The sequence below is a fragment of the Equus przewalskii genome, chromosome 8, assembly GCF_037783145.1.
Source record: "Equus przewalskii isolate Varuska chromosome 8, EquPr2, whole genome shotgun sequence".
Lineage (NCBI taxonomy): Eukaryota > Metazoa > Chordata > Mammalia > Perissodactyla > Equidae > Equus > Equus przewalskii.
The window spans coordinates 70,763,783-70,788,089 of record NC_091838.1 but is presented as its reverse complement, the minus strand read 5'-3'; the positions used below and the strand labels follow the sequence as shown (position 1 = coordinate 70,788,089).

At 43.7% G+C, this 24,307-nt stretch overlaps 1 long non-coding RNA gene across 2 annotated transcripts in view; it reads left to right on the top strand.

The window, feature by feature from the left end:
- The window catches only part of LOC139085129 (uncharacterized), an 80,068-nt gene that overhangs the window by 22,322 nt on the left and 33,439 nt on the right, over positions 1–24,307 (top strand). For both annotated transcript variants that reach the window (XR_011543194.1, XR_011543192.1), the window contains one exon: positions 22,818–22,882. This is a non-coding gene — a long non-coding RNA (uncharacterized lncRNA). The remainder of the gene's footprint in view (positions 1–22,817; positions 22,883–24,307) is intronic.

The following is a 24,307-nucleotide window of genomic DNA, read 5'->3' as shown; positions in this document are numbered from 1 at the left end:
CCTGCCTCTGAGTGTGAAGCCGTAGGATATAGAAAGCGCACTTTCTGATTTTCCAGTCCAGTGAAAGCCTGTCTTTGTGCAGTATGCTGTGGGTTCACCTCTACCAGATAGAAAGCATCGTTCAAGGTGTGCAGCATGTTGGTGTGGCATGCAAAATAAATGAGAGTTAACTAGTCTCTCAATAGGAGCTTAGAATCTCCTCTTGGATTCCGTAGAATCTAGCTGGGGAAAGAAGATGGGTACCTAAGCTTTTCCCTTGTGCCAGGAACCAGGCTGGGCTGGCTCTAAGTGTTACCTCTTTTCGTCCTATGACATGACTACTATTGCTTTTATCCCCATTTTATAGCATGGGGAACTGAGGTTCAGAGAGTTTCAGGACCTTTCCAAAGACAATGCAACCCATCTGTCTCCAAAGACCACATCCTACCGCTCAGCTAGTGATGCTGCTAAACTCAGTGAGTGGAGCAGGTGCTCCCAGCTAGCGCTGAATCTGGATCACAGTCCAAAATATCACCAACGGAAGCGCAAGTGAAAAGATTACTTACAAAAGGATTCACCTTAAGGAAAAACAATGAGATGACAGGGATGAGTGACAGTGACCTCTGGGGTCTGACTGGCCTGGGTCTGAATTCCAGACCCATTACTTATAACCCACAAATTGTTAGCCTCCTTGGAACTCAGTCTCCACTTTTTTGTAAAGGGGGGAGAATATTCCTACTTTAAACAAGATAACCTTTGGAAAGCACTAGCACAGAGGCTGGCCAGTATGTGGCTCCTTCATCCTGCCTCCCATTAGTACCTGCTCAACAGCTTCCTCTGGCCATGAGGCCCCTGCCCTGCCCGCCACCATCCGCCCCACAATCCTCACCCCAGGCTGCCTCATCCCCTCTCTCTTTATAGTTTTCACTCAAGAGGTACCTGGCTCACCTGCTTTGAATGTTGCTGGCTTCTGGCTTCTCTCCTCCGACCCCTGGTACGTTCTTGGTCTCAGAGACATTCTGCATGCCTACCTTCTTGCACAGTCACTGACTGAGTCCAGCTGCCTACCTTGACAGTGGCCCTTAGAACATGGAAGTGTGTTTATGTTTCACAAATCGGTTCGAATTCCCTGGACTTGGCACCAGAGAAATCAGAACCTCAGCGTAACTTCCTGCAGCCTGACTCCAGCTCCCAAAGAGCCCCATGGGGTGCTGTTGCTTTCAGAAAGTTGGTCCTTAAGCTGAACTGAAAGCTGGCCGGATGGCTCTGAGCTGAAGAACTCAGACCTGGCGTGGCCTGCCTGGATTCAGAACCACCTGTGAAGAGATGCTGAGCTTGTTTCCAAATGCTTTACTGTTCTAAGTAACGCTCCATGCACGGCTTGTGTGCCCAGGAGAGTGTTGCTGGGTACACATCCTGGAGAGGAAGTGCCTGCTTGCAGGTGTGCCTACCTTCCGGTTGGCTAAGTGCTGCCAGATGGCCCCCAGACTTGCTGCAAAAATGTAAATTCTGATTCTTCATGGCTTATCTATTCTTATTTTTTTTTTTTAAAGATTGACACCTGGGCTAACAGCTGTTGCCAATCTTTTTCTTTTTCCTGCTTTGTCTACCCAACGGCCCCCCGACCCCGCCCCGTACATAATTGTATATCTTAGTTGCAGGTCCTTCTAGTTGTGGGATGTGGGATGCCACCTCAACGTGGCCTGATGAGTGGTGCCATGTCCGTGCCTAGGATCTGAACCCTGGGCCACTGCAGCGGAGCGCGTGAAATTAACCAGTAGGCCATGGAGCTAGCCCCTTATCTATTCTTGATATTGTCTGACTTTTAGATTTTTGCAAATCTGATGATGTAAAATGATGTGTCATTATTGTTTGAATTTGTGTTTCTCAGGCTATCAGTAAAGGTGAACATCTTTATATGTGTTTATTGACCAATTGTGTTTCCATTGACTTTCCTATTCTTTGCTCATTTCTTATTGGGTTGTATATTGTTTTCCTGTTTATTTGCCTAGGAGTCCTTTGTATATCCTTTATAATCATATATATATGATCATATATTTTGGATTATATATATTCTGTTGATTACATGCATTGCAAAATTGTTGTTGTTTTTGTCTGTTATCTTTCATGTAGTTTATGGTGTCTTTGTAAGAAATTGTTATATTTAATGGAGTTGGATTTCCCATCTTTTCCTTTATAGTTTGAACTTTTTTGGTTCTTACTGTTGGTCTATGTACCTATAATAACCAAGAAGCAGAGGCAGTAGTGGGGCAGGAATAAGTGGAGGCTGATGAAAAGGAAACTTCTGGCAAGAGCCTCCTTGAAAGGGTTGACAGTGAATTTTTTTTCCAACTTTTTTCTTTGAAATAATTGCAGATTCACAGCAAGTCAGAAACAAATGTCTCAGTCAGCTTGGGCTACTGTAAACACATGCTGTAGACTGGGGGCTTAAACAAGAGACATTTATTTCTCACAGTTCTGGAGGCTGGAAGTGCAAGAGCCAGATGCTGGCAAATTGGGTTCCTGGTGAGGACTTGCTTCCTGGCTTGTAGACAGCTGCCTTCTCACTGTGTGCTCACCAGAGGGGGGCCAGAGAGGGAGGGAGAGAGATACACACACACACACACACACACACACACACACAGGGAGACGGCGGGGGGTGGGGAAGAGAGAGAGAGAAGGAGTGGGTGGGAGGGAGAGAGAGAGAGAGACATACACACATACACACACACACACACACACAGAGGGAAGTGGGAGAGAGAGAGGGAGGAGGGAGAGAGAGAGAGAGAGAGACACACACACACACACACACACAGGGAGAGGGAGGAAGAGAGAGAGTTCTGGTCTCTCTTCTTTTTCTTATAAGGCCACTAATCCCATCATGGGGGCCCCACCCTTATGACCTCATCTAAACATATAATCACTTCCCAAAAGTCCCCCCTCAAAATACCATCACACTGGGGCTTAGGACTTCAACTATGAATTTTAGGGGGCCACAAACATCCAGTCCATAACAAACGTGCAGGGAGGCTCCATGTATCCAGCATCCAGTTTCCCCTAATGGTAACATCTTAAATGGCTAAAGCTCAGTATCAAAACAAGGAAGTTGACATGGGTTCAATCTGGAGCCTTTATTCAGGTTTCACCAGTTTCACGTGCCCTCCTGTGTGTGTGTGTGTGTCTAGAGTTCTACGCAATTTTATCATAAACATGGATTTGATTCACCACCACCACAGTCAAGAAACAGAGATGCTCCATCACCACAGGGCTCCTGTCTGCTATCCATTTCCTGCCTGTGATTCTTGTTTTACAGCATCTTACAGACATTGTTGCCTAAACCTATTTTCTATTTCTCTGGAGGACTTTAATAGAGTGCCTTTAAATCCACAAAGTCTTAATATGTATACAACATACAGAACAGAATGAGCACAAAGTCTGGACTCCGGCACCCCTGGGTGTGAGGCACAACACAGCTCTTTACCAACTGGGCAACCTTGAGTCTCCTCCGAGCCCTGTGGATAAAAGGCAGGGGTGACAGTCCTTGCAATAACGTGCAGCATCGTTGTACAGGGGCCAGGAAGTGCCTGCCGATGGGTAGTTATTGTAATCAAGGTTTTCTCCTTTGGCACCAACCTCGTTACCCTGACTTTCTTTCACATGAAGAGAAATCATGGCTGTTCTGGTCCCCTCTTGCCTACTCAGCTGACAGAGCATCTTATTTGGGAGGCTCTTGATTTCATTTTTGTCTTCCTCCTCCACTTTGCTCCCCAGCAGGAGTGGTAACTGTGGTGGAGGCCTCCTAAGCTCATTAGCTGGAGTTTCACATCTCCCTCCCTTTTGTGTTTCACACGTTCTTGCCAGGGAAGCTGCTGGCCTTTGCTGTCTGGCTGGTCCAATGCTCCCTGTGCCAGTGCCGACGTGTCAGATGTGCTTTTAAGAGGAATGCCACGCTGCGTTGGCTTCTGATCTAAGCAGGGAGGGCTAAGCTGGGGGAGCGGGGAGCATCCTTCCTGGGGGAGCAGCTATTCTGGGAAACGAATGCTGCAGGCATCTCATTAGCATAATCTCAGGAATTAATGGCTTGATTGATGTGCCACGTTTCCCTGCAGTTTTCTATAAATGATAATGTATTAAAACGAGATGGAGGAAAGAAAACATGACACAACATATATTATTTAGGTGTTTGCAGAGAGGCTGACACACAAACACACACGATTTATCAACAGTCATTTTTTGCACGGTGTTCTGAGCCCCAAGCCTCCAAGATGCGGAATTAATTTCATAGCAGGTGATTCCAGACTATTTCACATGGGCCATCTGTCGCTTCTTCATCTGCCTTTCTGCTATTACAATAATTAATCATTTCCGGGACTGGCTTGGCCCTGGAGAGTCCAGTCTGGCTGAGAGCCCTACAAGAGTGGATAGCATTGGTGTGTTTGTTTTGAAGTGATGTGTTTCTATGAAGTAGGTATATTCAAATATTTTTCTTTCTCACTTTTGTCTACCTATACCTGTGACTTAACAGCTGCGGGCTGCTTCAGATAGTGTTAGATTGTTTTTGGTGAAACTGTTCATATTCTTCCTTTGCAGTTGAAGAAACAAGTTCAGAGAGGTTCGTTGAATTGTCCAGGGTCACACAGCTAATCGGAGAGAGCTGGGACCAGAACCCAGGCCTCTCAACTTTTCATGACTTGGTCCTCCTGGTCTTTGGTCTGAGGTGGTTCTTTCACAGGAGGAAAGGAATCTAACCAGAAATAATAAGAAGATGGTCCTAGGAATTCTAGGGGTAGTTCAGTGTGGAACATCCGGGCTACACTCAAATTAAGTGTCTAAGTCAATGATTTAATCATTCCAGAAATCAAAAGGTGACTGTACTGTAAGGTAGAATTAATGTTAGAGGAGATTGAGTCTTTGAAGAAATGTGAGTCATGGGTCTACCATGCTTGATGTAACTGGGAGGGATAAAATACCAGGCCATTTCTTTGACCGAGATGCATTCAGCTACATTTATTGATTGATTGATTAATGACACAAATATTTATTGATTGACTGTTCATGCCAAGCACTGGGCTAGGTGCTGGAGACACAGTAGTGAAGTCCTTGCATTCATGGAACTCATGTTTTAGTGGAGGGACATAAAATAAAGAATTAAACAAATACAAATTGGGATAAGTGTTCTGAAAGAAACAAATAAGGGGCAGAGACAGAGAAGGACTGGTGGCATTTTTTTCCATGTGTGTGGGGGGGCCTTTAGATGGGATGGTCATAGAAGGCCCCTTTGAGGAAACTGCATTTGAAATTGGACCCTGGAGGATGGGAGCTGAGCACATGACAAGTTAGAGGGAGAGAGTCCCAGGCAGTGGCCCTGGGCTGGGAAAGAAGATGAGCAGGATAGAAATGGAGTCAGGGATGGGGAGACTGGTAACAAAGGGGTTGGGAGACTTAAGTGGGAGGCAGATTGTTCCAAACCTTCCCTATGGATCACTTTATTATCCCCATTTCCCAGATGAGGAAACTGAGGTGCAGAGAAACAGTGTAACTTGCTGACAACCACACAGTGAGAAGTTGGACAGCTGGACTTCTAACCCAGTTCTCTCTGACTCCAGAGTCCAGGCTCAAAGCCGGAGGTTGGCAAACTATGGCCTGCAGGCCAAGGGCAGCCTATTGTCTGGGTTTTTTTTGGTAAATAAAGCTTCACTGGGACACAGCCACATCCATTCGTTTGTGTATTGTCAAGGGCCCCTTTCCCACAACAAGGGCAGAACTGAGTAGTTGTGACAGACACCATACGGCCCATAGAGACTAAAATATTCAGTAGCCGGCCCTTTAGAGAGAAGGTTTGCTGAGCCCGGCACTAGCCTGTAGCCTCAGTGGGGAGGCATCATGTCTGCCTTGCTCCTGTTCCTCCCCCAAAGTCACCCACTGACTGTATTCACCAGGAGCCAATAAGCATCTGCTGAATGAATGAAGAATGGGAGGTGGGTGCATGGAACCCAGAAATCAAAGGGCCAGAGATTGGGTGGACAGGACCAGCATGAGATAAGAAACACTGGTGAGCGAGCACAGGCTCTGTTTGGATGCAGCAGGTGGATTGGCTTGGCTGGAAGGGAGGAACAGGATGTCAGGTTGGAGAGACCCCTTGGGGGCCAATTGTGAAAAGCCTTGAATGCCACCTAGGTACCAAGACCTTTAAGTGGCTGAGTTAACCGTCACAGAGGCTCTGGAAGTGACTTGCTTTGCCAAGATGGGGACTGTAATTGGTTATCGATGTCCTATTTGTATGCTAATGCTGCTCAGGAAAGTAGCTAAACCATAATTAACGCGCCAGCTTCCTCTGAAAAAAAAAGAAAAACCCACTGAAAGGTCAATAGATTTCGTATAATAAATTATTAAATAATTGGAATTACAGGAAGTTAAATTTCTGAGCGATAATCTTTTTGGGTTTTATTAACTATCATTTATTAAAAGCACTGGCCATATTTACATTTTGCTTCTGCCATTTCCCTGCCAGCTGGAGAAATTTTTGGAGTCAGAGTTGGAGTGTTGAGTGGAAAAACATACTGTGTGTCAGAAATCATCTGTTTGGAAATCAAGACAGAGTTACCTCTGTGGTCTGACTTCTCCTCTCTTTGTGTCGATGGTAAGTCAGATAGTACGGCAGCACATTGGCAGACCTTGTGCTATATGGTAACCAGGATGAATTACATCATGATGCCAGTGATTTATTTGGTAATAATAAAAATACGCCAGGATACTTTGTGGATGAAATTCTTACTCCTGTCCTGCAAATTCTGCCAGAGGAAAGACCCTATTCATGAGGAATAGGCATGATGGGGATGCCTATGAGCCTGGGCTCTGGAATCAGACTGTCTGGGTTTGATCCCAGCTTCACCTTTTAGTAACTGTGGACCTTGGCCTGAGCTCTTCTGTGCCTCATTTTACTCACCTAGAAAATAGGGATGTGAACGATACTTGGTGCACAGAGTTGCAATGACTAAGAAAATGCACGTAAAATACCCCACACACTGTCTCGCACACAGTCAATGTTCCATGAGTGTTAGGCATGATTATAACTCTGTAAGATTAAAAATGCTCAAGGGCAATGACCCACAATGAGGCCAAATGGATGGGTAACATTTTCAAATTTAAATTTTTCTTCAAATATTAGTCAATTCATTGGTAATTGACCTAGCCCTGTGTTGTGTGTTTTGGGAAGATGCTAAAAGAGTATAAGCTGAGGTCATTCTGGCTGTCAAAGAATTTGCAACTCTTGATGAGGAATCAATACAAAGACAACCAGAGTACTGTCTAATAGAACTCACTTGTTCGTTTATTGGGCACCTCCTCTGTAGCAGGGACTAGGTTGAGTTGTGGTGACCTATAAATGAACCAGAAGAACATTGATCACAGTCTGGTGGGGCCTGTAGACAAGAAATTCAATAAGGTGCGGGAGAGTCAGTATTAGAGATTTTTCCCCAAGAACGGAATTAGGATCTGAGCTTTAGGGTTTAATCCTGGTTCTACCAATTTTAGGACTTCAGCAAACTTCTGGGCTTAGCTTTCTCATTTTTATATTTGAGCCTGAGACATAAAAGATGTTTGCCACACCCAAGGACTCACTCCCTAAGAATGCATCGTACTAACAGAGAATCATTGTTCAACAATCAAATGATTGATGATCAACTTCCAAAAAATACATTTAAACGAGTGAAAGTCATATAAGCATGATAATCGCACATAATCCCAGCACCTTAACATCACAGCTCTCTTTTTGAATTTTTGTTTCTGTCTTCTTTGTTTTTCTGTCATGTTTTCAAGTGCAGTTTTATCTGTAATTCCAATCAAATGATTACACTCATAATGATTTTTTAGGACCACAGATACACAGAATCAGATATTAATCATAATACTCAATTCAGAACACCTTCTCATTGTTTTGTGCCCTTCTGTTTTCTTTTTTGAATTCAGCATTACATAAGCATTTTGATGTTTCCGCTCAGGTGTAATAAATATCATTAGTATCGTCATTGTTGTTGAATGTATGAGTTGTCTAGCTTTACATTTTGTCAAATGCTTTACATTCCCACTTATTTCCGACCATGCAAGTTTTCTCAAGAGTAAAGAAACGGGGGGAACAGGCAGAATCCAGGGAGGCAAAGTCTCAGATGGCACTGAGCACTTCTGTTGGCCTTGGTGTGAAGAGAACACATCAGAGAAGTGATGCTCTGAGAGTCCTGGCTGGCTGACTTGACTGGCCTCTCAATGACTGTAGATGCCACCTATGTGTGATTTGGTGGCAGAGATGATATTGCAGCCATCATGTTAGAGTTCTCATTTTTTAAATTAATAGACTTTATTTTTAAGGGAAGTTTTAGGTCTACAGAACAACTGAGTAGAAAGTAGAGAGTTTCTTACACCTCTCCACTCCCACCCACAGTTTCCCCTATTATGAATATCTTACATTAGTGTGGTGTATTGGTTACGATTGATGAACCAATACTGATACACTATTATCAACTGAAGTCCATGGTTTACATTAGGGTTCACTCTTTGTGTGGTACGTTCTATGGTTTTGACAGCTGTATAATTTATGACATGTATCCACTATTACAGTATCATGCAGATTCGTTTCACTGCTCTAAAAATCCTCTGTGCTTCACCTAATCATCCCTTCCTCCCTCTCCTTGAGCCCCCAGCAACCGCTGATCTTTTACTGTCTCCATAGTTTTGCCTTTTCCAGCATGTCATATAGTTGGAATCATACAGTATGTAGTGTTTTCAGATTGACTGCTTTCCCTGAGCAGTATGCATTTAAGGTTTGTCCATGTCTTTTCATAGCTCATTTTATTTTTATCGCTGGATAGTGTCCCATGGTATGGCTGTACCACAGTTTATCTATCCATTCATCTATAGAAGGACATCTTGGTTGCTTCCAAGTTTTGATAATTACAAATAAAGCTGCAGAAAGTGTTTGTATGCAAGTTTCCGTGTGGAATAAGTTTTCAACTTATTTGGGTAAATAATAAGGAACATAACTGCTGCATTGTGTGTTAAAATTTTGGCTTTTATGTTTTTTAACTTAAAAAGGCTCAGATATGTCTTTATTTTTTTAGAGTTCTCTACAAAGATATACAAGAACAATTATATCTGAAACACTTCAGTGAGGGCAGGGGGTGTCTGGGGATAAATGTACCAATTCCTATTCCTTAAAACAGTAAAATAGGCAAACACCATGGCATGTCCACTCCATAAGGACTTGCCAGATCTAAATATTTCAGTACACACTGTTTTGAAATAGGTCACATCAGTAAACTTTGCCCATTCTGCCTTCCTACAAGTTACAAAACTTTCTTGGCAAGCAAGGAGTATCTTTATCATATGTGAAAAATGAATAAAAATTCATATAAAATAAATATTTAAATAGAAGTTAAGGTGTGACCCATATCTCATTTTTCCTGATTATTTCTAGAGAGAAATCAGGATAATGAACACTAACATTTTCATGACTCAATTTTAACACATATCAATATTTTGCTAGTATCGTTTTAGCTATCCCTCAATTTTTTTCTTATTTTAAAGTAAATGCTATACATTGCATTTACATTATTTGTAATGGCCGGCTAGTATGGTATATTGTAAAAAGTGGATTATGCTCCTAAAATTTTTCCATTGTTGGATAATAACACCACAGTGGATATCTTTGAGTCTAAAGCTTGTTGATGTTTGATGAAGATAATACACGAAACTTTTCTCTTCCTCTCACAAGATCTGGTACAATGAGAGAAAGGTGCTAGGGGCAGATGGACGGAGAATAAGATACAAGCCATATGGATTTCCTAATATTTTTCCCCCTGACTGAACTTTGCATCTATTCATGCTCAATGTAGAATGAAACAAGCCTCTTGGAAAGCAACACGGAGAAAGGGAGTCCAACATATGCTTGAAGGCTCCTGTTGGGCTCCGCCTCCCAAAGGGACCCATCAGCTGAGGCTTTCTCTCCCACTTGGAGCAACATGGAGAGAGGAGAGGATTCCGAATCTTCTAGGGTGTGGAATTTTGCCCCCCTAAAAAGAACCCAGAGGCCTGGGAGATAAATGGTCCTCCTTACAAAGATTTTGGATTAATCCCCAGGTGGGGGATTCCTGATTCAAAGAGTGAATGCAGTTTTATGGCCTGGTGCCAAATTGTTTTCCAAAAGAGTGGTACCTCTGTATACTGCTACCAACCATGAATAAAGCTGCCAAAATTTTAAATTGGCCAAATTGCATAAATACCTGGGCGAGTGTATTTAGCATAATTGTATTTCAATAATAAGACCACTGAGCGGAAATCCTTGCCAGTTCCGTGGCAGAGCGTGCCAAAACCCAACTAATCAAATTGGGTATTAGCACCCTTATACACAGAGTGGGGGCTGTCTGAGCTAAATCAGGCACCAGTGGGAAAGCATGAAATTACTGACTTTGTTTAAATCTAACTTCAATTTATCTGTAAGAACAGTACTGAAAGGTGACATTTGTCTTAGTGAGTTTCCCATTCATTTCCGGAGCTGGAGTTCATCAGTCATGCAGCTCAAGTGCGAGATACATGCAGATGAATATTTATTATAGATGATGGAGTATCCTTCTGGTAACATAATACACTTCATTCACTTGAAAAGGGAATTCAAACAGATCCATGATAGACTGCTTGTGGGGCATTTCACCTCCCTTCAGGAGAAATCCATGGAGAACCCACCATTTTGGTGAAGGGAGAATCCACTTGGTTAGCGTCCAAGTACAAACTGGTTTTAAAACATTATGACTAGTTAAATTTAGTTAAGTAAATTTTATTTGGAAAATGGTTGCCATCTCAAAAATAATTCATTAACGGTTGATGAGAAAATGAGTTATATGCCTCAATTCACTCAATAGTTTTGAGGCATATCGGTTGTTTGAATGGAACCCACTGTTTGAATCTTTTTAAGTTCATACGTGAAAATACAGATTTGGCCTGATTCACAGAGTTTCTATACACTCAAAAAAGATCTTAAAATAAAGCATGCATTTTCAATATTGATCTGACACGGGAGGTTAAGTGCTTCTTTCTTAAGAAATGCAAGATCAAAGACAATGAAACGACAGGAAGAAATATACTCAGAGCATCATTTTTTCTTTTAATTTAGAAGCCACTCCTCTCGCAGGAGAGCTGAGCAGAAAAATCACTAGAAAAATAGCTTCCTTGTGCCCATTAAGCTACCTTTTGTTTTCTTTTGATGACCGATGGGAATCTTTTTCATTAAAATTGTATGGATGCCTTCTCCTTTCCTCCCACTGTTTATTTACACATGAAAAATAGATGATTTCAAGGATTCAAACATCATGCTTGCTAAGGCTGCTGAAAACCTTCAGGCAAACAGTCATCTCTGTTTGCAGAACCATTGGGAGTTTCCAAAAACATACTAGAGTGTATTCAAGCGGGTATATGTGTGGAGGTGTGGACAAGGCTGGATATCTGAGGAAAACCAGTATTACAACAAACCTTCCTTGTCTTGTTTTAACAAAGAAGAATCATTCTACCTTCTCGGTCTGCAGGCACATGCCTTTCCCATAATATGCTAAATGGAAGTTACAGGAAGCACAGTGAGTATGCGGAGACTGAAACCAAAAGGAGTGCTATTGAGGAAGATTAAACTCAACTTGACCTCCAAGGCTGATGGACAAATGATAATTAGGAAGAGGATATGCATATCTAAATTGCATTCTATCTCTATTACAGTCTAACAACATTACTAAAACTGCTGTTTGATAATTCATCAACATGAAAATGTGTCCACTTATCTCTGGCTATAAAAACAATCATTGATTCAGCCCCTCAGTGTGGGTCTTGCCAAATTATCATGGGTGGATGGTCAGATCACCGAATTAGGGTTGGGTCCAAATCACCTCTGTCTTTCCTCTCTCTCCCTTTCTCCTCTTCTCCTCCTATCTCCCCAACAAATATTTGCTGTGTTCCTGCTATGTGTTTAACACCGTCTGGTTTCTGACTGTGCCACTTGCTTATTGGTGATCTTGGCCAAGTCGCTTGAGATCTTGGAAACTTGGTTTCTCCTCCATAAAAGGGGAATGAATTATGCCCCGCTTGACTCACACAGTTGTTGAGAAGCACAAAAGTCAAAGCATTTTGTAGGCAGTCAAGTGATGTAGAAACATGAAGATTCAGGCCCCACTTGGTTGTTTATTTTGAGGAAGATTAGCCCTGAGCTAACTACCGTCAATCCTCCTCTTTTTCCTGAGGAAGACTGGCCCTGAGCTACCATCCATGCCCATCTTCCTCTACTTTATACACGGGACGCCTACCACAGCATGGCATTTGCCAAGCGGTGCCATGTCGGTACCCAGGATCCGAACCGGCTAACCCCGGGCCACAGAGAAGCAGAACAAACGTGCGAACTTAACCACTGTGCCACCGGGCTGGCCCCCCAAGCCCCATTCGGGCGACAGCATTCATTTATCTGTTCATGGAGCACTCATTATGTACTAGGCAATGGGCTGGGTTCAAGGGTTGTGAAGATGAATAAAATACACTCCCTGTGCTTCACACTTTTTTCAGTCCAGTTAGGGAGATAGATGTATAAAAAGGTAGACAAGGGGAGGTGGTGTTGGGAAGAACATCCCGTACAGATAAAAGAGCATGTGACAATGTACAGAGAGGGGGATGTTGAATGGCAACTAAGGGGTCATCTTTTGCCCTGTGAGCACTGCTGTGTTTGTTTGTCTAAGCACCACCCCATTACCCCTTCTGGAACCTGAGCCTCTGCATTCCCTAAGACCTGGGCCAGCCCAGGGGGGCCCGCCTAAGTGTTCTTGATGGATGCTGTTGCTGTCGTGATATCATCATGTAGCTGCTGGTGAGGGATAGAGGTGAAATAGAGAAGCTGACTAATAGTGTCGGCATGAGAATGCCATGGGAGGATGCTCATTCTCTTCCATTGGTCCCTTTGCTGGTGATTCAGTGCACTTCTGATGAACTGGGTAACCTGATGGGCTCTATTCAGACCATGGACTTACTTGGTCCCTGGGAAAGAGAGGCACCTGCAAGCTCCTCTCAGATTTCACAGCTGGAGCTCTCCTTGGCCCCAGGACACAGACCTCGTAGTATAACAATCAGGAGTGGAGTCAAAGGGGCTGGCTTTGAGTTGCAGTTTCGACACTCACTATCTATATGATCTAGAGCAGTTCCTTAAACTCTTTAAGCCTTGATTCCCTAATTTGAAAATGAGAATGATAATCACAGCAGCAGTGTCATGGGGCTGCTGGTGGATGATAGACTTGAAGTGCTCAGCACAGAGCTCAGCACATAACAAGCAGTTAGTAAAGTGCTTCCATTGCATGGATTACTTGTCTTCTGGATTTTGAGAGAATTAGCAGGGGAGAGAAAGAAAAATGGCCCCATTTCTCCTCTTCTCCATGGGTTCTGTCTGCTTCTTTCAAAGGGAGAAATGCTTTTTTTTTGTTTTTAAAGCAATATAGCAGTCAAAAGGAGGTGTTCCAGCTGTTACACCAGCTGCTGTAAATGAAATTTTCCTGCAGGTGTTTCTGTGCAGTTTTCCCAGCAGGAGTTTCCAGGCTTCTCTTCCCAGCCTGAATAGTCTCCAAGGCCCTCTCTCCAGCTGAGCAGGCTGTGGTGTGCTGCAGTAACAAATAGCCCCAGTCTTAGTGGTTTGTAACAACAAAAGCTTATTTCTTACCTGTGCTACCTGTCCATTGGGGGTCGGCAGGGGATGCTCAGATCATCTTGGTCATTCACAGACTGACCTGATAGAAGATCCATGAATTCAGTTCCATGAGTTTCAAGGCAGGAAAAGAGAATGTGGTAAATCTTGCATTGGTTGTAAAGCTTTTCCTGGAAGCAACACAGATTACCCTTGCTCACATTTCACTGAACAGAGATGGTGAGGGCAATCTTGCATGTATCTGGAAGGGTGGAGAACTAGAAATATTTGGTGAACAGCACTAATGATTCCCAGGGCCCCCAGTAGCTATTTCCTCATCTTTCTTGATAACAGAACCCTGACTTTATTAGTGTGACAGTGTGCCATACTGTGGGGGACAAATCACTATTGCTCTAATGTCACTGTGGCAATTTCATTCCTCTTTGCCAGTGGCTGGTCTAGACTAGAGATGAGCATGTGACCCAGCTTGGACCACTACTCTACTTGTGGGCTTCTGGGAAAAAAAATCTCTCCCTGATAAACGGTAAAAATGGCACAAGGAAAGGTTCTTTTGCTCCTTCTCTCTTTTTTTATTTTCCTGCTTGGGATACTGTTATGTGAAGATGTGATATTTGGAGCTATGGCAGCCATTCTGTAACCATGGAATTTCCAAGATACCAGCCCAATGTAGTGACATTACTGTGCTGCTAAACCAAACCTGGAATGACTTGCCTCCAGACTTCCATTGTGTGAGATAATTAAACCTATATTATTTAAGCCCCTCTATGTCAAGATTCTGTACATACAGCCAACACAGCTGAATCTCATTCTAACTAGTAGGCTATGTCAGTGTTTCCTAGACTTGCCTAATCTTAAGAACCATTTAAGTCACTTATTAAAAAGTGATTCCTGGGCTGGCCCGGTGGAGCAGCAGTTAAGTTCGCACATTCCTCTTCGGTGGCCGGGGTTCACTTGTTCGGATCCCAGGTGCGGACCTATGCACTGCTTAGCAAGCCATGCTGTGGTAGGCATCCCACATATAAAGTGGAGGAAGATGGGCATGGATGTTAGCTCAGGGCCAGTCTTCCTCAGCAAAAAGAGGAGGATTGGCGGCAGATGTTAACTCAGAGCTAATCTTCCTCAAAAAAAGATTCTCAGGTTCCTCCCTTAGGGGATTCCTAGTAAGTGGGTTCAGGGTAGGGCCCAGGAACCTGTATTTTTAGCAAGTACCCTAAGGTGAGTCTTACGATTAAACAAGTTTGAAAAAGACTGAGACAGATAGTATCTAAAGTCCCCCCACCCCCACCTTTTTTTTTTTAAAGATTTTTTTTTATTTTTTCCTTTTTCTCCCCAAAGCCCCCCGTACATAGTTGTATATTCTTTGTTGTGGGTCCTTCTAGTTGTGACATGTGGGACGCTGCCTCAGCGTGGTCTGATGAGCAGTGCCATGTCCGTGCCCAGGATTCGAACCAACGAAACACTGGGCCGCCTGCAGCGGAGCGCGCGAACTTAACCACTCGGCCACGGGGCCAGCCCCCCCACCCCCACCTTTTTAAAGCAGGAGGCTGACTTTATTTATGAATGTATATATGCCCATCTGGTTTGTTTTAGAGTCCGACAGGAGCAGTAGGGAAAGTGTTTTAGAGGAGCCAGAGAGTGGGGTCGGAAAGAACAGCTAGGGAAGTCCAGGTGAGAGGAGATGTGGCCTGGAACTCAGGTCAGGAGAGCCAGGGAAGTGAAGAGAAATCTCACACATCAGTTGGACTTGGTGACTGACTAGGGTTGGGAAGTAAGGGAAGAATCCTGGGAATTCTCAGGTCTCTGGGTTGGACGACTGTCAGAGTGGTGCTCTTACAAGACAGCAAATGCAGGTGAAGGGGAAGGTTTGGGGGAGAAGATTAACAGGCTGGTTTGGGATGGGCTTAGTTTGAGGTGTCAATGGACCAAGCTGCCCACCTTCATTCTGGGGCTGCAGACACCCCTTCCCCAGCAGGACCTGAGTGATGGTGGAGGTAGTCTTTAGAGGAAGTGAATAATTTGGGTAATAAGCATGTCAGTCATCCAAACCTCCTGATTCTGGCCAGACCACTGGGTCTAATATCCCTTTTTAGTCTAAAAATTTTCCACTTCTTTGTATGCTCCTCTTGTCTCCCCAATGTAAGGACAGATGAAGGAATCAAGGCGATGAATGGGCCAGTTTATCCCATCATCCAGTTGCCCATCCATCCATCCAGGTGTAGTGTCTAATGTGTACTAGAGCTGAGGATAAAATGATGAGAAAGATAGACACGGTTCTAGCCTTCGTGGAGATGAGACTGATGGGGAAATCAGACCAAAAAATAATTAAAAATACAGGAAATTCTGAATTATGAGAATTTCTATGAAGTTCAAACTTTGCTCAGGAAGTACGTGGTGTAGTGGGATAAGCACAAGGTTTGGGGACAAAAGACGTGGACTTGGACTCCTACTCTCCAGCTTTACAGCTTCTGTCTTATCACTGCCTCAGCTCCCTCATCTGTAAAATGAGCTGATGATTCTCTTCCATACCTCACAGCTGCTCTGTGGCTTAGGCTAAGTGATGCCATGGTAAAACACCACACTCATGTCTCACTGGCTCACAAGAACTAAACGTATTTCTCATTCACATTACATGTTGATTGCAGTTGAGCTATGATTCTACGCCACATCCTCTTCTCTCTGGAAGGGACATTGGCATTCTTCTGGCAGAGGGAAAGATCAATGCTTGGGTGAGGCACAGAGTGTCAATCACATTCCACTGACCAAAGAAATTCACGTGGCTCAGTCTGAGGTGACTGTGTGTGAAGCTCTCTGCTTCCACTGAGAGAAGCATGGTAGGAAATGGCAACTCATGTTTAAAGAACATTTTGTTGAAGTGTAATAAGCCTACAAAAAAAGAGTACCTATTCAGGCAGCAAATATTTTGAAAAAATAATACAATACACAGATGTGAAAATCCGTTTGGGTGGATATATTAAGGTTCTTATTCAATATAAGTTTCAATGGCAGACATTAAGAAGTAATTATCCGTGTTCAATGCAGCATTATTCACAACAGCCAAGACATGGAAATGACCTAAGTGTCCATCAGTGGATAAATGGATAAAGAAAATGTAGTGTATGTATATACAATGGAATACTATTCAGCCATAAAAAGAAGGAAATCCTGCCCTTTTACAACAACATGGATGGACTTTGGAGGCATTATGCTAAGTGAAATAAATCAGAGAGAGAAAGACAAATATTGTTTTTTCTCACTTATATGTGGAATCTAAAAAAGCTGAACTCATAGAAATGGTAGAATGGTGGTTGCCAGGGGTGGGGAGCAGGGGAAATGAAGAGACATTGGTCAAAGGGTACAAACTCCCAATGTTAAGATGAATAAGTTCTAGGGGTCCAATGTATGACATAGTGGCTATATTACCAATACTGTATTATATACTTGAAAGTTGTTAAGACAGTGGATCTTAAATGCTATTATTGCAAAAGAAAGAAATGGTAATTATATGAAGGGATGGAGCTGTTAACTAACCTTATTGTGGTAATCATTTTGCAATATATACCTGTATCAAATCATCACACTGTACACCTTAAACTTATATATGTTATATGTCAATAACATCTCAATAAAGCTGGAAAAAGTAGAAAAAAAGAGAAGTAACTGACTTCTTGCAGTCCCATTTAAGAAACTACTCCAGGTTATGGATTAGTTCAGGAAATGATATACCAGTCACCTCTCTGACGGTGGTAATGAGAGTTGTAAGGATGGCTGAAGGACAAAGAGGAATAGATAACTTACATTAACATCCCCATTTTTACTGATTGGGAAACCAAACCTCAAATATGTCTTATAACTTGCTCAAGGTCACGCAGCTACGATTTGAACCAGGTTGTGTGATGCAAGACTTATAACCATGAGACTCTGTTGTGGGGCTCAGGTAAGACCTTCCAAAGTTCAACAACTCATGCAGATATTCTTGCAAGAAATGGAGAAGCTACTCTGAGACCCATGGTCTCCCTCTGACAGATAGGGGTTGAGCCCTAGGGCCCCCAAGACTCCTCTTACACTACTCTCTGGCTGCCAAGGAGCTACTGTCCCAAAGATTCAGTGGGTCATTACTAAAGACGTTGAGGCAATCTCTTGTTGCTAACGACCTTGATGTGGTTTGCAAGGGCACAAGCTCATGTTGCTGAAACCAGTCCTCCTTATTAAAGAGGAAGGAGGCACACATGGCCTGGGCCCCTTTGAGTCAGAACTTGAGGGAATAGGGCTGCTTTTCCTCCTTGAGTAGAGAGGGTGAGAATGGCCTATCCTCCCAGTAACCCAGGCAGATAGTTGAGAGCCTGGAGCCTTCCACTGACCCTCCTTCTGCAAGACTTCCCTCACTTATTTTTTGACTCCTGGGTGAATTTTCTTCTCCTTCTAAAACCAGATTTGGATACCAGGAGGCCAAGGTATATTTACTTGTCCCGGTCATGTCATTTGCATATGTCACTAGGGTTGACTTGTCCATGATTAAGCAGCTTCTAAAGGAACAGCTTGTCAAATCTGTCACTTGTTATCTTTTTCTTTGTTTTTCTTCCTTCACTTCGCCATGGACCCAGTGGCCTTTTCTAGGCTGAGAGGTGCAGCCTTGCTGAGGAAGGGTCAGAATGGCATGAGGGGTGAGACTCATAGGCACTTGCCAGGTTTGGTTTGCAGACCACTGATTTAGATGCAAAGGAAATTCTGGTATGATTATATTTGCCATTCACTGAAGATTTTACTATATCAAGTGCTAAGAACTTGAGTTATCTCATTAAATCTTCGTCAGAATCTTGTGAGGTAGACACTATGGTTTCCATTTTACAGTTGAAGGGACTGAGGTTTAGTTTTATCTAACACACGCAAGACCACCCAGCTAATAACTGGATAAATTCAAGTTCAGGTTGACCTGGCTTCAGAGCCCATCCTTATGACCCTACACAATGCTGTTCTTCTCTTCTCCATGTCGCTGTGTTGCCCACAATTATTCACTCCCCGTCCCTTCCTGTAACGGGACTGCACATGCCCCTTGTCCTCCACACCATGTGACTGGCAGTGTCTCCTGAAGGAGGGAGGAAGATACTTCTCTGCCTCTTTGACCTCCTTTGGGTTTGGCCACTTGGTGACTTGCTTTGGCCAGGGGATTGTGAGTAGACGTGACATATGGTACCTCCATGCAGAAGTCTTCATGAATCATTGAGAGTTTCTGTCAGCTCTCTTGCTTTTTGCCTCTGCCATGAGAGTGATACACTCCACACAGGGGCTGTTCCTTCAGCTTGGATCCCAGCACGAGAAGACATGTGGAGCAGAGTGTCTCAGTCTGTTCGGGCTACTATAAGAGAAATACCGTAGACTGGGTGGCTTATAAATGACAGAAATTTATCTCCCACAGTTCTGGAGGCTGGGAGGTCTAAGATCAAGGTGCCTGACGTTTCAGTGTCTGGTGAGAGCCTGCTTCCTGGTTCATAGGGTGCTGTGTCTTCACATGGTGGAAGGGCTCTCTGGAGCCTCCCATTCATGAGGGCTTTGCCCTTGTGACCTAATCACCTCCCAAAGGCCCCACCTCCTATACCATCACACTGAGCATTAGGTTTCAACATCTGAATTCTGGGGGGACATCAACATTTAGTCCATTGCACACAGCTACCACTGCTGACCTGCACCATCAACACACAACATGATCTAGAAATAAGTTTTTCTTGTTATTTTAACAAGATTTTGGTCCTCTTTGTTACTACACTTAAATCTGACTAAACATCCAAGGATATTCTGAGATGCATGTATCGTGTAGATAATAATCATCTCAGGGAGATAGGCCTGGATTTGATTTTCATCTCTGGTAACTTGGATGGGTTGATAATAATACCTGTAAGGATCAATTTAAATAATTAGTCATAAAAATACTTAGTAAACCACAAAGTTTCATATTGCTATTCATTACCCCAGTTCTTGGTGATGTGGAAATCCGTTCCATTACTTTATAAAGTCCATGAAGTCATGTCTGTTTTGCTCAAAAGGATGTAGTGAATGTCACATTGTAGATGCTCACTGACTATTTATTTAATGAATGAACGATGTTAGGAGGGGTTGTGCAATGAGAAAGCGCTCTGTGAACAAATGAAAGTTTGACCTGCTGAGCTAACTAGCTTATTTGCTGTAGGACTTCTCAGAGTCTTCAGTACATTAAAGTCGATTGTGAATCTTCCAGCGAAAGCAGGGCTAGTAGGCTGCATTTCACAAAATTGTTTGGCCGTGGAAAACTTTTCTTCCCAGGAGCATCTCCCAGGATGAGATGCTTTGTTTCCTACCTTGTCCAGTGGAGTAGATCTCAGAGAGGGTCATGGTTTGCAAGCTGACTAGACTTAAGGTTGGGCTTATAATTGGCTGGTTGCATTTCTGATCATCTCTGTCTGAGAAGAGCTCCTGTGCTGGCAGGAATATCACATCGCTAATTTGTGCCTCGATTTCTTAGTCTGTACGAGGGGAATGCCTTCCCTGTCTGTCTCATATTTTGGAGGACAACACAAATGAGACTGAGCAGTAGACTGAGCTACTTGAGGACAAGATCTGCGGCTTATTTCCTGTGGCCCCAGTACCTAGTTCATGACTTGTTACATGAAGGAACTCAACACATTTCTGCTGTGTAAACGAGTAAGTTCACAGCACTAACCCAGAGTGAGCAGTAGGACCCAGATGAAATTGGGACTGAATAGTGAAAAACCAGCTAGAGGTGACCTGGTAACTTCCTCCAATAAACCAGCTAGTTTGTACCGAGGTCTACCATAAGCAAGAGTTCCACGGGAGGCAGTGAACTTGGCTTATTTAGGAGAATAATGAACCTGTGTAGTAAACAGTCACAAGGGGAGCATCACATGCTTACTGGTGTGTCAGCTCAATCCATTCCCAACCCTTCTTCCCTGCTAACAAGCCCCGATTTTGTTCACCCTCCTCTGAAGCTATGTCTTTCAGAAGGAGAGACAGAATTAGTCTCAGCATCAAGGTGGTCTCACTCTCCTTGCCAAGGATTGGTTTGGGTTGGGAAATGTGACACACTTCTGGCCCATAAGATATGGGGGGAAATCTGCCTGGATGACTGAGAAAGGGGTTTTTATCTTCATAAGAGACATCAGAGGCTGGCCTAGTGGTGCAGTGGTTAAGTTTGCATGCTCTGCTTCGGCAGCCCGGGTTCACAGGTTCAGATCCTAGGTGCGGACCTAGCACCGCTTGTCAAGCCATGCTGTGGGAGCATCCTACACAAAATGGAGGAATATTGGCACAGATGTTAACTCAGCGACAATCTTCCTCAAGCAAAAAGAGGAAGATTGGCAACAGATGTGAGCTCAGGGCCAATCTTCCTCAGAAAAAAAAAAGACATCAGAGAGGGGATGTTTCCCTAGTCTCCACGTTTCCCTTTGGCTGGCATTGCTGTTTCCACATGTGATGCTTGAAACTATGGCTGCCATCTTGTATTAATAAGTAGAGATATTGCTAACAGAAAGAACAGAGTGTGACTATGGAAAACGCTGGTTCCTTGAAGGGTTCATTGAGATTTTGAATCAAGCAGTCCTGGGGTCTTTTTATCCCAAGCCTTCTTATTCTGTGAGAAAATAAATTTCTTTATTGTCCCAGCGATTTATTTGGGTCGGCTGTTACTTGCAGTTGGAAGCTTCCTAAGAGGTACAAGATGATGAAAAAGTGAGCAACATGTGGAGTGTATCTATATTCCAAGAACTCACAGCCTAGTTGTAAAAGCAGCAAGCATTTATGCCGGTGTGGTGTGATGCACATCTTAGTGCAGGTATAAACCAGGTGCCTCAGGATGGCCAGGGGAGTGAGCTTGGTCTGCAATGTGGGGCCGGGGAAGGCTTCAGAGAGGAGGTGGCTCTGGGTGGAGTTTTGAATCAGATGGGCCTTGCAATCCAGGGGGAGGGAATGGCGTTCAAAGTCAGGGAGATCTGAGCGAGCCTTGTTTGATTAAGGTTTGTTTGCTTTGGCACTACTGGGTTGTAAAGGGGGCAGATGAAATAGTGAGAACAAAGTAGAAGGAAGTAGCCAGATCACTAAGGACCTTGAGAAGGACACATGAAGAGGCGCCGTGGCAGAGGCACGGGCACATGACTTGGGAGCAGGAAACCTGGCTTTCAGGCATTTGTGCCGTCAATGGTATTTATTGAATGCCTGTTGTGTGCCAGGCCCTGATCTGGGAGCTGAGGCTGCTGCATTGAGCGCCGGAGTGTAATGTCCTGAGGACATAATGCCATTGTGGCCTCCGCTGCATCTCTAGTGGCTGCACTGGAACAGGGACTCACACAGTTGTTGACCAAATGAGCAAAACAAACAGCATCCTTACCTTTGGGGACTCTGCTGACTGGGGGGGAAAATAGACATTTCGCAAAAAATGAAATGGATCATTGAACACAGTTTTGATGAGTATGATTATATGAACATATTTGGTGTTCAGGAACTGAAACCCATGGGGACCCAATAAAGTCAAGAAAGGCCATCCTGAGAAAGGGGCTAGGAAGCATTTTTTGGTCTCAACCTCTTTGGGCCTCCGTTTCCTTATTCGTAAGCTGAGAATAATAATTATTTCCACGGGTTGTGGAGAGGTTAGAGAGAATGTATTTAAAGTTTCTAGCACACAGTACACTCAATATCTTTTAATGCCATTTGGGTAAGTCCTCAAGAAAAGTCACTAAGTGGGACCGTACTGCATGTGGAATTCTCTTGTGTCTTAATTTGCGTGGACCCAAACCTAAAGCCGTAGCTTTCAAGTAACATGTGTGGGTTCCTCACAACTCATTTTCTGGCAATGCTGGGACAATAAGGTACTACTATATTTCATAATGAAAAAGAAAACCTTTTGTGGATTTGACTGATATCAGAATCATTCCCTCCTTAGTCCTTGGCGAAAAATGAGCCAAGAACTAAATGTTTATGTCTCACACAGTCAAGAAGTAGATTAATGGATTAAAATGACCATTTAAGAGGGAGAAAGAAAACTCAATTTCAGAGGAGGAAATTGAGACTTGGGCGGGGAAGGGTTGCTGGCTTCTTTTTCCATCAAAGTGACTGGTGGATTTTCATCATACCCGGAATTCTGGAGGCTCCTCCCGGGACCAAGCTGGGATGCTGCAGAGTGATGAGGCCAACTCACGCCAAGACCTTTTGGTAAGTTGCCTCTCCTAGTCTCAGCCCAAGCCTACTTTTCTGTGTTCTGAATCCCAATCCACAAGCACCTGTGCTGGAATGAGGCTCTCAGTTGTCACTGGAGTGCTCCTTAATGGATGGACGTTCAGCAAACTCTGGCTCAGAGTCCCCTGTGCTAAGTGCTTGCTACCCTGGAGACTGAGGGCTGAGTCAAAAGGGGGAGATGACTAACATGATTTTAATGTCATGTGCCACTGTGCTGGATGCTTTATATGCCATGTGCTTTGTAATCCGCATAGCAATCCTTCAACACAGGCATGATCCCCACTTCCAAATAAGAAAACTGAGGCTTAGAGAGGCTAACCGAATTACTCAAGATGATACATCTAGAAAGCAACAAAGCTGGGATTTTTAACTTGCCATTTTTTTACCCTAGAAATCAAAGGGAAGGGAAGAATTGTGGGCATCTCTCCCACAATTTAATTGGAAAACATGTCTAAAATATATAGACATATTTCTATGAACTCACCAGAATGTACACCCCATGTGGGCTGGTGGTGTTGGCTGTGCTGCCTCCAGCTCCACTCCTGGTACTCTGCACTGAGCCTAACACGAAGGGGGCTCTCTGTCAAATGCATCGACTGATGAATAAATGAGATTCTCAGCTTTTGATGTCAAGAGGTCCCTTATTCCCGAAAAGCTATCCAGAAGGGAGGCCTGGAGAAATAGACACTGAGAATTGCAAGGAACTGGGAGGGCATCTGGAGCAAATCCTGATCCATTGCATGAATCTTCCAATGACTCATTTTGGGCCCTCGTTTCACAGAGAACACAAGACAGGAAGTGACAGACGTTCCAGACATCTGGGCCATCAGTAATCATGCAGATTTTTATGGAAAGTACTTGGCTGAGCTGTAATAAGCTTCTCTAGCAAATTGATCAGTTGATCTGTTAGTGATGGTACTGAGTGAGTCACAGAGGAAGGGGCGGATTAAGAAGACATGTCCCAGGACTGAACAGGAGGGAATGGCCAATCCGTGGGCTTGCCTGACCTGTTTAGTGGGTGAATAGCAGCCAGAGGGTTAGCTTACAGAGGTCTATGATTGGGTTTCCTTGGCCGAAGGGTTTCAGAATTGAGACTACGTGAAATGCAAGGGCCCACACCACCCAAATAAAAACCTGTCATTGATCATTCAACTGCTAGATCATTAATAAGGGGAAGTGCCATAACAGCTGACAAGGGGCCTTTTTACAATCTTGGACTTACTTAATTGTTATTATTAGTAACAACAGCAGCTGTCATTTACTGAGTACCTACAATGTGAGGATAATAATAGCATCCATCTCATTGAGTTATTGAAAATTGAAGGCATGTAAATTGCTTAGTGCAGGCAGCTCTGCCGTAAACACATATGCATTCCTAAAAATCACCGTGCTACGCAAAAT